Genomic DNA, 13905 nt, shown 5'->3' with positions numbered 1-13905 from the left:
CCTCTTTCTCCTTCTTAGACTTTCCTCTATTTTCTCTCAGATAAGCCCTCAAAAGTTTATCTCTGATAGTCTCGAATAACCACTTCATTTGCGTCTTTTCTGATTCATTCTACTCAGTTTTCTCCAGAAGTTCTTCTAGTTATTTTTTTTCTAGCAGATTTTACTCCCGGACCTTCTTTAATACAGTCTTTACTTGGATTTTATCAAACAAAATCTTGTCCTGGAGCTCCTCTAAGCTCTCTTCATCAATCAGTGTTCAGTCTTTGGTGGCCAGTCTGTCATCTTTTCGTTTTGTCTCTTTCTGAGCCTATTCTGTCTCTTCGTTGGTTATTTCTTCACTTGGCACAGACTGCAGTTTCACTTCTTCCCATAATGGATGATCTCTCGTCCTCAGTTATTTCTATCTCCCCCAAAGACACTGAACGTATTTCTTCAAATATCCCAGTTAAGACTCAACAGTTGATGTCCTTTCTGTATTTTCCCCCTGGAAGTAACCTTCTTGGAACTAATCCTCTTTTCTCTATCAAGTTTCCTTATTGCGTGTATCCTTTTCTCTTTGGTTATTGTCTTTCCTTTAGCAACATGCATCTCCTTGGTCCTACTGTCATGAGCCAAAGTCCTCTCTTCCTCGGACAGTTTATTCCCTTCTTTCATAGTTTCTCTCTTTTCTTTCTTTCTTTTAATTATCTCAATGCCTTCTTTGGTTTTTGCGTTTCTTTCTTAGCAATATACCTTTCTTTCCTGGCCAATGTAGTGTCTTCAGTTGTTTTTTTCTCATGCCTTTTTTTCTTAGCATCTTCCCCTTTTCTTGAAACTGTTTCTCCATTTCAGCAGCCTGTACCTCTTCTTCTTGGCACAGTTTCCCCTTTTCCCAGGCCTGTTTTTTTTTCTTTCTTTCAATCTCTTTTTCTGACGGACTTTTCTGAGTCCACTCCCTCACTCAACTTTTCCTTCTCTTTTCCAGCCAATTTCTCCTCTTTCTTAGCTTGTTTTTCTTTTTCCATGGCCTGTTTCTCCTTCTCTCCCTCTCTCTCTCTCCCTCTCCCTCTCTCCCTCCCTCTCTCTCTCTCTCTCTCTCTCTCCCCCCCTCCCTCCCTTCCTCTCTTCCTCTCTCTATCTCCATCATTTTCTCCTCTGCTGGGACCCAGAGGCTGTTGTTTTATTTTCTCAACTTCTTCCTCCGCTCTTTGAACCAGTGTCTCCTCTTCCCAGGCCCAATTCTTTTCCTACCAAGTCTGTCGCTTTTCTTCCCAGGTCCATGGGCTTATTCTTCTGTCTGTGACCATTTATTCATTTCTCTAGCCCTTTTCTCCTTTTCTAGGTCCACTTTCTCTTTTTCCTAAGACTGTTGAATCTTTTCTTCAATATTCTTTCTGGGCCCTTCTCTTCTCTTTCCAAGATTTTCTTATCTTTTTCCAGCCCTGTTTGTTTTCTTGTGACAATTTCTTCATACTTTTCATCCTCCTGTAGGTCCAGTTTCTTTCTTTTCCAGGCTAAATGTTTTTTTCTTTTTCTGAGCTGGACCCTCTTTCTGGTCTTTTTTTTCCATTCATCCTGTTTCCCAACTTGTTCTTTATTTTCTTGGATTTATTTCTTTTTATGGGGCTCTGTTTCCTCTTCTGCAAATCATTTCTTCTTTTCTCGGGCCAAATTATTCTCTTGCTCTGCCAAACTCTCACTTTCTGATGCTTGTTTTCTGTCTTCCTCAGACAATCCTTCCTCTTCTGTGGACAGATAATACAGGGACAATGTACCCAGTTCCCATGCCTCTTCCTCTCCTTCTTCCTCTTTTTCTTCTTCCTCTATAAGTGTTTCTCTTTTCCCCAGCTGTGTTTCTTCTTTTTGTGGGACTGTTTCTTCCTTTCTCCACCTTGTTCCTCTATACCCAGGATTCCTCCTCTTCCTCACCCAGTTTATCTTTGGGAATAACAACTCTCTTCCCTGGCCTGTAAGCCTCCTTTGTGGGCCTGCATAATCTTTTCCCAGTTCTACTTTCTCCTTCCCAGGCTTGGCTTCCTCATTCCAGATCACTTTCTTTTTTTCCAAGTAATTTCCTCTTTTCAAATTAGTCTCTTTTCTTCTTGGACTATTTTTCTTCTTTGGACTGTGGGTCATCTTTTAAGAAAGCAACTTTCTTCTTGACTTTTGGAGAAAATTTCACATGTTTCTTTATCACTTTTTTAGCCTCTTGTTCTCTCAATACTACTGACCCTTCATCCTTGACATCCCCTTTAACCACATTTTTTAAATTTTTATACGTGGTTCTCCATCATATAATTTCAATGAAAATGGGCTTGAGTCCTTTAAACGGAACAGATCTCCTTGGTCTGTCAGTCACCAAGCACAACCTGAGCCACATCTACCAGTTCTTTACCCAGATTCCTTAATATTCCTGGATAGGAGCTTGCTATCCTCAAGGTGAGAAGGTGGCAAATGTCATCCTGCCAAGACCTACTGTCTGGTCTAGATACATGTCCAGGGGTCCCAGCTAAACCATGACTGCTCTTTGTATGTTTCTTCCTTGTATCTTTTTCTGAAACATTTATGACTTCTTTATCTTCTTGCTTGTGCTCTTCTGTAGTCACCTTTGAAATACACTTTGAAGTCCTTTTCTCTTCCCATTTCTTTTTTGCCTTTCTTTGGCTTTTTTTTTTTCTGCCCTTTTCCAAAGCCTTTTAATGTGTTCTTGACTTTCCAGCTTAGGGATCACTTCCTCATCATCTTTCATGCTACATTGATCTGCAGTCTCTGTACCCTCTGTAATTTCCAAGGCTTCTGTAATCTCCTTTTTGTTTTGTTTTGTTTTGTTTTTTGTACTGGGGATTGAACTCGGGTCCTTGAGCTGGCAAGGCAGGCGGCGGAACCACTGAGCTAAATTCCCAGGCCATCTCCTTGTTTTTGTAGCCTCCAATATGCTCTCCTTCGTCTCAGCATCATCCTGGGGTTCAACTGGGCTGAAAGTACTTAGTGATAGCTCTGGTTCCAACCCAATATCTTGGGTGTCAGCTTGCCCTGATTTCCCAACCTTTCTTTGTTCACAGAAAAATGCTCTGACAGCACAATCACAGAAGTAACCTTTTTTTTTTTTTTTTTTTGGTACCAGGGATCGAACTCGGGTCCTTGCGCTTGCGCAGCAGGTGGCGAAACCACTGAGCTAAATCCCCAGCCCCAGAGGTAACCTTTTTTAATTCTATCTTTCTGTGTTTCCTGGCAATTTTCAGGTTCTTTTTAACTGCAGAGACATTAAGAGAAAAATAATAAAGGAAAACATAGAAATCCTAAGTGAGACCTCATAGCTAGTTCAGTGAACTGTCATCAGAGATACAAAGGCACAGGGTACTAAGGGTTTATGATTTAGAAATGCTCATTCATCCAGCTTCCATATCCTAAATAAGTAAGACTTTGGCACTTGTTGTGGGGTGATCTTTCTGAGGAAGGCTACTTTCTGTGCCTAAGATCCTCCCACTTAACTGTTCTCATTGGTATCATCTTATATACCTTGGTCTTACTGGCTCTGCCTTAATGAGGCTAGCCCCAAGCATACCTCATAATCACCCCATACATACTAAGCTTTCTGCTCTTTGCTTGAATACATTTCTTTCTTTTCTTCAGTTCAATGATCTTTTCATGTTCTAACAAGGGTATGAATGTTCAATCGACAGTAACCTCATGTTCATCATCTTTTGATATAGAAAGAAAAAGGAAGTGGTTCATCTTTATTTAACAAGTTCAAGTTTTCATTTATCTATTACGACTCCTAAGTAAGCACACACTGCATATCAGTAGCTTGAATCCCCAGCAGGTGGCCCAAAGCGTCTTCCCCAGTAGTTATCAGTCTACAAAAGTCAAGAGGAAAGGAGGACAATACCAAGCTAATGATAAGGCAAATTTTATTTTATTTATTTATTTTGTGTTTGTATGAATGTGGATGTGTTGTCCCACACAAACGCATAACTGGGCACTACAAAGCTTTTTGTTTGTTTGTTTGAAGCAAAACATTTATTGATGCAAAACATTTTAAATATACAAAATAATATTCATCATGGGAAATTTGTAACTCTACAAATATACCTTGCTTCTTTTTCCCATTCTCCTCCCCTCCCTTTCACCCTTCTTACCTTCCTTATTTACAAATGCTTTGTTTCCATTTATTCCTTCCATTCTCTTTTTTTCCTTGTCCCTTCTTTCCTTTCCTCCTCCCCCCTCCTTTGATCCCCTTCTCATTTGAACATTTTCTTCCCATTTCCCAATATCTATTATACGTTTTGGTTCTTACTTCCATTTTCAGTTTGTCACACCAGAGAAACAATGCAGTATTTAAACATGTGTGTCCAATTTATCTCATTTAGGAGAATGGTCTCAAGGTGCACCCATTTAGCTTGAAATGTCTCAGGCTTATCTTTCTTTATGGCAGAGTAGTATTCCATTGGTTTTTTTTTTAAGCACATCTTCTTTATCCATTCATTGGTTAATGGGTATTTGGGCTATTTCCAAGATCTAGCTATTACAAACTGTGCTGCTATAAACATGGGTGTGCACTGCCTCACAAGCACAAGGTCCCAGGTTTGATCCCCGGTACCAAAAGAAAACCCCAGAAAACCATGGGTGTGCATATATTACCGTGGTATGATGCTTTTAATTCTTTCTGGAAGATACCAAGAAAGGGAAGAGCTGACTGGATTGAAATCTCTAATTTTAGGTTTTTTGAGAAATCTTCACACTGTAGTTCACCAGTGGTTGCACCAGTCTACACTCCCACCAACAATAGAGAAGGATTTGTTTTTCCCACAGCCCAGCCAGCATTTGTTACTGGTTGATTTCTTTGTTTGTTTTTTTCTTTGGTTCCAGGCATTGAACTCGTGTCCTTGGGCTTTCGGGGCAGATGGTGGAATCACTGAGCTGAATCCCCAGCCCACTGGTTGATTTCTTGATAATGGCCACTCTTTCTATAGTGAGATGGAGTCTCAGCATTGTTTTAATTTGCATCTCTCAAATGACCAGTGATGCTGAACATTTTTTCATATATTATTTGCTGTTTGTACTTCATCTGAGAAGTGTCTATTCATTTCAGATGCCCATATTTGGATTGGGTCTTTAAATGTGGGGAGGCCTGAAAAGTGTGAAATCACAACAGATCCTGCAGAAATCCAGAAGATCATCAATACCTACTTCAAGAACCTATATTCTAATAATATGGAAAACACAGAAGAAATGGACAGATTCCTAGATGCATATGAATTAGCAAAGCTGAATCAAAAAGATATAAAAATTCTAAATAAAAAAATAACAGTCAATGAAATTGAAGATGTAATTGAAAACCTATCAACAAAGAAAAGCCCAGCCCCTGACAGATTCACTGATGAATTCTACAAGAAATTTAGAGAAAACCCAATCCCACTACTTCTCAAACTCTTTAATGAAACTGAAAGGGAAGCAGTACTCCCAAATTCATTCCTAGAATCAGGCATTACCCTGATACCAAAACCAGAGAAAGATCCAACTGAAAAAGAGACTACAGGCCAAACTTCCTAATGAATACAGACACAAAAATCCTCAATAAGATACTGGAAAACAATGCAGCAAATGATCAAGAAGATTATACACCATGACCAAGGTAGGATTCATCCCAGGATTGCAGGGACGGTTCAACATATGCAAATCAATAAATGTAATACACCATTTTAACAGAGCCAATGAAGAAAACCATATGGTCATCTCAATAGATGCATAAAAGGTGTTTGACAAAGTCCAACACCCATTCATGATAAAAACCCTACAGAAAATTGGAATAGATGGTCTTTATCTCAAACTGATAGAAGCCAACTATGACATACTTACAGCCAAAATCATACTAAATGGAGAAAAACAAAGCTTTCACTCTAAAATCAGGAGCAAGGGCCAGGGATTTAGCTCAGTGGTTTTGCCGCCTGCCTTGCAAGCACAAGGACCCAAGTTTGATCCCCGGTACCAAAAAAACCAAAAAATAATATAAAATTAGGAACAAGACAAGGATGTCCACTGTCACCACTCTTATTCAATATAGTTCTGGAAACATTAGCCAGAGCAATTAGACAAGAGAAATAAAAGGAATAGGGATGGGAGAGGAAAAAGTTAAATTATCATTATTTGGAGATGACATGATACTCTACATAGAAGACCCCAAAAACTCCACCAAAAGATTTCTAGATTTAATAACCAAATTCAGTAGTGTAGCTGGATACAAAGTCAACACTCAAAAATCAATAGCATTCCTGTACACAGATAACAGACTCACTGAAGGAGAAATTAGGGAAAAAACACTTTTCACAATAGTATCCAAAAAATGAAATACCTAGGAATCATTCTAATGAAGGAAGTAAAAGAACTCTATATGGAAAACCATGAAAAAGATTGTAGACAAAATATCAGAAAATGGAAAGACATCCCTTGTTCTTGGGTAGAAAGAACGAATATAGCGAAAATGGCCATACTTCCAAAATTGTTATACAGATTTAATGCAATCCCAATCAAAATACCAATAGCGTATCTCACAGAATTAGAGAAAACAATCCTAAAATTCATTTGGAACCAGAAGAGACCTAGAATATTAAAAGCAATTCTGGGCAGGGCCAGGGATTTAGCTCAGTGGTTTCGCTGCCTGCTGCGCAAGCGCAAGGACCCGAGTTGGATCCCCGGTACCAAAAAAACAAAAACAACAACAAAAAAGCAATTCTGGGCAACAAAGGCAAGGCATCACAATCAACAAAGGCATCACATCACATGTTCCTAATCAGAATTTAAGAACCAGATAGAAAGTAAATTTTAAGCTAACACCTTAAAGAAAAGATTTCGAGAAATATTATAGGATTACTTTTTTTAAAGGAAAAATACGACAAAGGCAAAAGATTTTAACAAGACTATTTTTAAAATGCTAATTAGTAGTTTTAAAATGTTTAGAGCTCTCATTATGATTAACCAAAACAGCTGCTTGTTATTGCTAATTCAGATGAACAGTGGGCTCAACTCTACCATTCTAACATGTATTAATAGAACCATAAATCCTCCCAGTTTACCCTTGAACAGACTTGTCCCCTTCCTCACAATGGAATTTATTAAATCAGTCACCTTCTGAAGGAGAGACTAGGATTCCTCCCTGTCAATCTTCATGAACACCAAAATAATTCACCATCTTTGCTTTGTTGGTTCATTGGCCTACATCACTTTATAGTTAGTTTAGTCTCCTTCAACCAAAGGATGTGGCTACCAAAAATGAGTAAATAAACTTTAGTCTACATGAATGCTAGTGTGCTTAGAACAAAAGATGTACTGGTCCTACTCTACCCTCAGGTAGGAAGTCCATACCTGCATTTACCAACAGAGCTATGACCAGACATAAGGTAACAAAGAAATATACCCTATGAGAAATTTAACCTGTTGGAATATTTAATCTATGAATGGAAGACTCAGAGGAATACCATAAACTGAAGTTGGAAGGCTATCATACAGGTAATGTCTTAGATTTCCTCTGTTCTTCCAGAGGGAGAAGATAGATTTCAGATCACATAAAAGGGAAAAAAAATTAGAACTGTGCTAAAATGAAGTGGATGTCTTTATAAACAAAGGCATCACAATCGCTGACTTGAAACTATACTACAAAGCTACTGTGATAAAAAACAGCATGGAGGGCCAGGAATTTAGCTCAGTAGCACCTCTGCCTTGCAAGCACAAGGTCCTGAGTTCCATCCCCAGTACTGAGAAAAAACCAAAACCAACATGGTACTGGGAAAAAAACAAACAAACAAACAAACAAAGCAGACCCAAGGATCAATGGAACAGATTAGAAGATGAAGAAAATTCCAGACATACTCAGCTACTTTATATTTGACAATGGAGCCAAACATCTTCACTAGAAGAAAAGCTGCTAGCCTCTTTAACAAATGGTGCTGGAAAAACTGGATTTCCACATGCCAAAGATTAAAAACTAGACCCATATCTTTCACTGTGCACTAAACTAAAATCAAAATGTATCACAGATCTAAATATCAAGACAGAAACACTAAGTCTGCTATGCTGGGAACCCCTGAAATGTTGCTGGAAATCTCTGCAGTAGGCTCCAGTCTCCTATTCAGTGTATGATGCAGGCCTGAGGAAAAAACAAAAAGACAGAACTAAGAGAGACAGAAAGCAGGGTACCAGGATGACCAATGCTGGTACAACCGACAAAATCCCTGGTCAGTCCAAGCCACCAATTTTTATTAATAATCAACTGGGGTAAAGCCAAGTTACACACAGGGCACTACTACATGCAGGGATGCTCGGTCATGTGGTTTCTATGGAAATTAATGTAGGCAAGGCTCATAAAAGAAAAGACAAAGCATTCTTAAATTAGAAACAGAATAGACAAAATATATGGTTGTAATCAGAACATTGTCTTTCTAGTTAAGATTTTAGTTGTGGGAATGGAATTTGGGTACAAGTTACTCTGACCTCAGCACATAGGCTTCAACTGGACTCCTATAAACAAACCAATTGTGGGGTTAACTCTTCATGGCCTGCACTGCTTATAGCCTGCTTTGGGCATAATCAATATTGCAGTCCCCTGTACTGCTTGAAGATAGAATAAGTAGAACTCTTAAATACATTGGTATAGGCAAAGAACAAATCCCATGAACAAAACCCCAATCACACAGAAAATATCACAAAGAATCAACAACTGGGCTCTCATCTTATTAAAAAGCTTTGCACAGTAAGAGAAACCACCAACAGAGTGAAGAGATAACTCAGTGTGGGGAAAAATTTTTTTCCAGACATTCCTCAGACAAAGGACTCCTATCTAGACTATATAAAGAACTAAAAAAAAAATTAGACCCTCCAAATTTAAAGACAGGGCAAAATTTAAGAAGGAAAGGAGCTACACTGGATGAGACAGGGATAAAATGGTCATTTAAAACATAATAGGTTGAAGTAAAAGATGGATACAGAAGAAAGAATGATAGATAGGGATGCAGAACTCTTGGGAGGTTGAGGGAGGAGGCCTGAAAGTTTGAGCCCACCCTGGGCAACTGAGTGAGACCCTTTTTCAAAAAATAAAAAATAAAAAAGAGCTGGGATGCAGCTCAGTGTGAAGGTCCTTGGTTCAATCCAAAGTGAAGAAGAGGAAGAGTGGAAGGAAAAGGAGGAGGAGGAAAGAATGAGCACTGGAGTGTAGTTCAGAAGTGTAGCACTTACCTAGTATGTGCAAGGCCCTGTGTTCAATCCCTATACCACCAAGAAGAAGAATGAATGAAGAATAGCAATGAGTAAAATAGCAAAAGTAACATAAGAAACTTCTTTTGGGGAATTGTGGATTTGAAGCTTGAGGAATCCTAAAGGAGGAAATGATAGAAAAATAAGAGTCAGTGGTCAGAAGAAAAGAGGTAGATGCTTGGAAAAAGAGCAAATAGAAATAAGGAACAAAAGGAGAGGAAAAGAATAGAAAAGGAGCTGTAGGAAAGGGTAAGAAGCAATCACATTCTGGAAGCCAAGAACTAGAAGGAATTGGAAGAAGGGAACATCACCATCCAATTTAACTTTATTTCCTGGAGAATTTCTTGTTTCTTCAGCAGGTGAACAAGCCTGGTCTTGGTTTGAATGCCTGTGACTCTCATCCTAAGGTATAACACCTTAGTCTGCACATTCTTAACACTATCCATCAATCCCATACCCAGTGGATCAGCAAAAACTGGCTCACGAAACTCAGCCCCTCTAGCATCTCTCATGCTAGTTAACCATTATGTGAATTGTAATGGGTTCTATCTTTCAGTAGACCACAGTCTGTCCGGTAGGCAACCTTGAAGATATTTGGTAAATGGAAAAGATTTGTGCCAGGGTATCAAAACATTTCTTTTGTTTCTTTATAGAACAATAAACTGAGGTTGAGAAAAATTGTTTATTGACCCTTCACTAAATTTTCTCCCCACCTAATTTTGGTTTGTCACGTTTTTAAGGACACTAAAGGAAGTTCTCTTTTGCTCCTTGGATTTATCCTTCTGCTTACTCATTGAGGCTTTTCTTCTAGAGTCACAGGTGACAGTGGCTGGGATCTTAATTCAATCATGTCCCAGTTCTTATCTTGGTAGAATGAGCACAGATCATAGCATAGGAAGAGTGGGGTACCCTCAGCCCAGAGGCAGACACAGATCACTGTAATATGCAGTAGATGTTGGATCCATCCCAGCTGGCCAGCTGTAATTGAGTAGGAACCACATAAGGGGGACCATTATGCCTGGGGCCAGAAGTAGACGAATCAGTATTGTTATCATCCAAAAACTCCAATTCGGGTTTCTCTTGAGCCACAAGGGACATATATCTCTCCTCTGCAATATGGAGCACAGTATTGTCAAAAGCAATAACCCATTTGTTGACAAGGGTCTCCAGTCCCTCTAATTCCTGCAGACCTTGTCCCAGGTAGACAAATTTGGGTACAAATACCATTTCAAACAAAAAGAAGCTACACAGGAAGTGTTTGGGCTGTGTAGGTGAATCATCCGAGTTGGAGGTGGCAATTTTAAACAGGATACTATGTAGATACTCTGGTTGATGGTTAAGAGCTGGTCACCCTGATCACTGGCAAAGCAGAGTGGTCCAAACTGCAGTGCTGAGTCCAACTCAGCTACAAGTCTTCCACAGAAGTCCTAGATCTGGACTGAGCCATCAATGGCCCCTGTGACAAAAAGTTTCAGGGAAAAACAGACATCAAATGAAGTGACAGCACACTCAGGAAGGAATTTTGTCTCTCCAAATATAAAGGTTTTGTTTTGATTCTGATGAATTCAGGAAGTCTTGATAGGAGACTTGATAGGAAGAGAAAAAAACATTGAAGTAGCTTTACCTGCATTTGTTTTCCATACAGTTCCACCCCAATTTAAGGAGACAAAATAGTTAATGGATGTAGTAGAAGTAGACAAAAGGCTTGTTTGGGGGATGATGAGATTCTTGGTAGAGAGTCTCAGGCCTGTCACTCAGAACAATCGTGTCATTGTTTGATCCTTGATCAATCTGAGAGAGAAGAGTGACCTCAGCTGAAAGACCCAAGTCTCCACTTATTCATTCATTTAGTAAATATTTGTTGAAAGATTAGTGGACATTTTTAGCTAATTTATATTCATTCTCCCTAAAAGTGGAAAACAGTACGTGAAGTCATCCCTCTCTCCTCCCTCAGCTTGCAACAGGATACAACCTTATTGATCAAAGCAACTTCTAGAATTTCTTAATCAAGTTTCATAAGAAAAGGAAGCCTAAGTGTTCTAAGGTATCCATTCTACATAATGAATGGATTTTTCCCCTACTCATCTAATTATTAGCATTGAGAAAAATGAGAAACCAGCCCCTCAAATAATTTTCTGTATTCCATAGTTCAGACATGGTAACAAGGTTGGGATAGGTTCCATCAAATACCCTGGCAATATAATGCTGAGCAAAACAAACATGGCCTTGGATCTTAGGAATAAAGAGTCCTGGGCCAGGGATATGGCTTAGTGGTAGAGTGCTTGCCTAGAATGTGAAGGCCTGGATTTGACCTATAGCACTACAAAAGCCAAACCAAATCAACCAAACAAAAAGAGAAGAATCCAGTGGGGTAAATAGATATTAAACAAATCACAACCAAATATATATAAAAAAAAGTAGGATGGCATGGTTGGCACATGCTTGCAATTCCAACATTTTGGGAGACTGAGGCAGGGGGATTATGAGTTTGAGTCCAGCCTGGGCAACTTAATGGCTTAATGAGACTCTGTTGTCTCAAAGAATAAAAAAGGGCTGAGGATGTACTTCAGTGTGAAGGCTCTGGGTTCCATCCCCAGTATACCGGGGAGGGGGGATGCTTTTAAAAGAAAGGACTATTCGATCCCCGGTACCAAAAAAAAAACAACAAAGGACTACAGTTCCATATGAATATGATAAAGGAACCCAATCATGGAAAATAACTATAGCTATCACAGTTGGAACAACTTTTCATAGTTTCCACCTGCAAGGAAAGGACCAGTCCTGTCACAATCACACATGCATGATAAACTGCCTATGAGAAGCTCACACATCACAGGCATGTAATAGAATGCTGCTCACCATATGTGATAGTTACATCATGTACTTCCTTCACTATTCTTGTGTGTATAAAGAGAAATGGGTGCTCTTCACAACATGGGGTTTACTGCTTCAGCTCTAGATTCTGTATTCTGCCCCAGTGGAATGTGTGTGTGTGTGTGTGTGTGTGTGTGTGTGTATCAGGAGAGATATATACCTTTTAATGTATTTTACAGAACAATACAACATGTGCTATCTTCAGTGATGCAGCCTGTCTATGACTTATGTAGATAAACTCATATATACTCTGCAGCACTACAAAAGCCTTGAGCTTGAGTTGAGAGTTGAGAGAAAGGACCCTGGGAAAGGACCCTCATTCAGTAAGCTGAATCAGAAAGCTCATTTACATAACCTTATTCTATTGTTAACCACTATTCCTTTCCTCCTTCCCAGCCTTCCTGTATAAAAAATCATTCATTCTTTGAACAATATTAAGGCTATTCCATAGAGAACTCTAATAAAAGACTAAAAATATCTGTAAACACAAGCAATGCATTTGTGTGTGGTATTATGCTGCCTACTCTATATCAGTTCTTTTCCTTCACCTTCCCTTCCATCTCAAGAAAACTCTGATTTAGTTTAATCATAGACCAGCAACTCTGGCCACACAAAGTACTACTGTGGTACTCCAAGGCTGGCACAGGCCTAGGGCTCTCTGACCATCCCTCTTCTTCCTGCTTGGAATTTGAAGCTTACACATGGAAGTACAGCAACCATCTTACAACCTTAACATGATATGCTAACCTATTAAAGATGGTGGAAAAATAACATAGGTCCTCAATGGCAAGTAATACAAGATGCCTCTACTTATTTAATTTATGTAAGTCCATTTTGTAGGAGAAAGTATTCTAATGTTATCATCTGGTAGAAGAGCAGATTTTGGGGGGTAGGGGAGGAGCTTGCCAAAACTTTTCATATCTTGACCAGGGAAGGAACAAACAGATCAAGTAAGAGGAAGCAAGAATGGAATTGGCAAATGATAATACTGCCCTTAATGAGAGGAGTACCACAGAAGTGATTCCTGAAGGCAGACAGGAGAGAACTGAGTAAATCAAAGGTAAGAAACTTAAGACCACTGAAGTGTAGTTTCTCAACGTTGGAGATAAGAGGGAGAAAGGAAAGGGGAAGAGACAAAGGGAGAGAGATACAAAAGGATACAAAATCAAAGATTTTTTTAACTGCAGGTTTTTTTTTTTTGGTACCAGGGATCAAACTCTAGTCCTTGTGCTAGCAAGGCAGGCGCCGAAGCCACTGAGCTAAATCCCCAGCCCCTTAATGGCAGACTTTTTAATAAGTTCAAACATGTAAGACTATTTCATTAAATTGCTACAAAATTTCCTAATTGATTCAGCACTCTGGTAAGCTGAGGTAGGGGGATTTCAAGTTTGAGCCCAGCCTGGGCAATTTAGTGACTTAGATCCTGCCTTAAAATAAAAAAATAGAAAAGGGTCTGGGGCTGTAGCCCTGGATTCAATTACCAATACAAAAAGAAAAAAAAACTAGAAACAAAGAAAGAAAAAGGGGGGGAAATGCACATAATAACTTGTACACAAATGTTCATAGTAGCATTATTCATAATTGCCAAAAGGAACAACCCAAACATTGAATTCATTCAAATGATGAATGGAATAATGAAATGTGGTATAACCATACAATGAAATAATATTTATCAATATTATTTATTTATTTTGGTTTTTTGAGACAGTCTAGCTATGCAGTTTAGGCTGGCTTTGAACTCACTGTGTAGCCCAGGCTGGCCTCAAAATCAAAGCTATTCTTTTGCCTCAGGCTCTTTAGTGCTGA

General features: G+C 39.0%; 1 protein-coding gene across 1 annotated transcript in view; it reads left to right on the top strand.

Annotated features, from left to right (window-relative positions):
• The window catches only part of Znf382 (zinc finger protein 382), a 162273-nt gene that overhangs the window by 52586 nt on the left and 95782 nt on the right, over window positions 1–13905 (top strand). The window lies entirely within an intron of this gene.

This window comes from Heterocephalus glaber, unplaced genomic scaffold, assembly GCF_053883595.1.
Source record: "Heterocephalus glaber isolate CG9 unplaced genomic scaffold, H.glaber_assembly_v1.0 deba00001561, whole genome shotgun sequence".
Classification (NCBI taxonomy): domain Eukaryota; kingdom Metazoa; phylum Chordata; class Mammalia; order Rodentia; family Bathyergidae; genus Heterocephalus; species Heterocephalus glaber.
The sequence above is the reverse complement of the archived record's forward strand: the minus strand, read 5'-3'. Positions and strand labels throughout refer to the sequence as shown.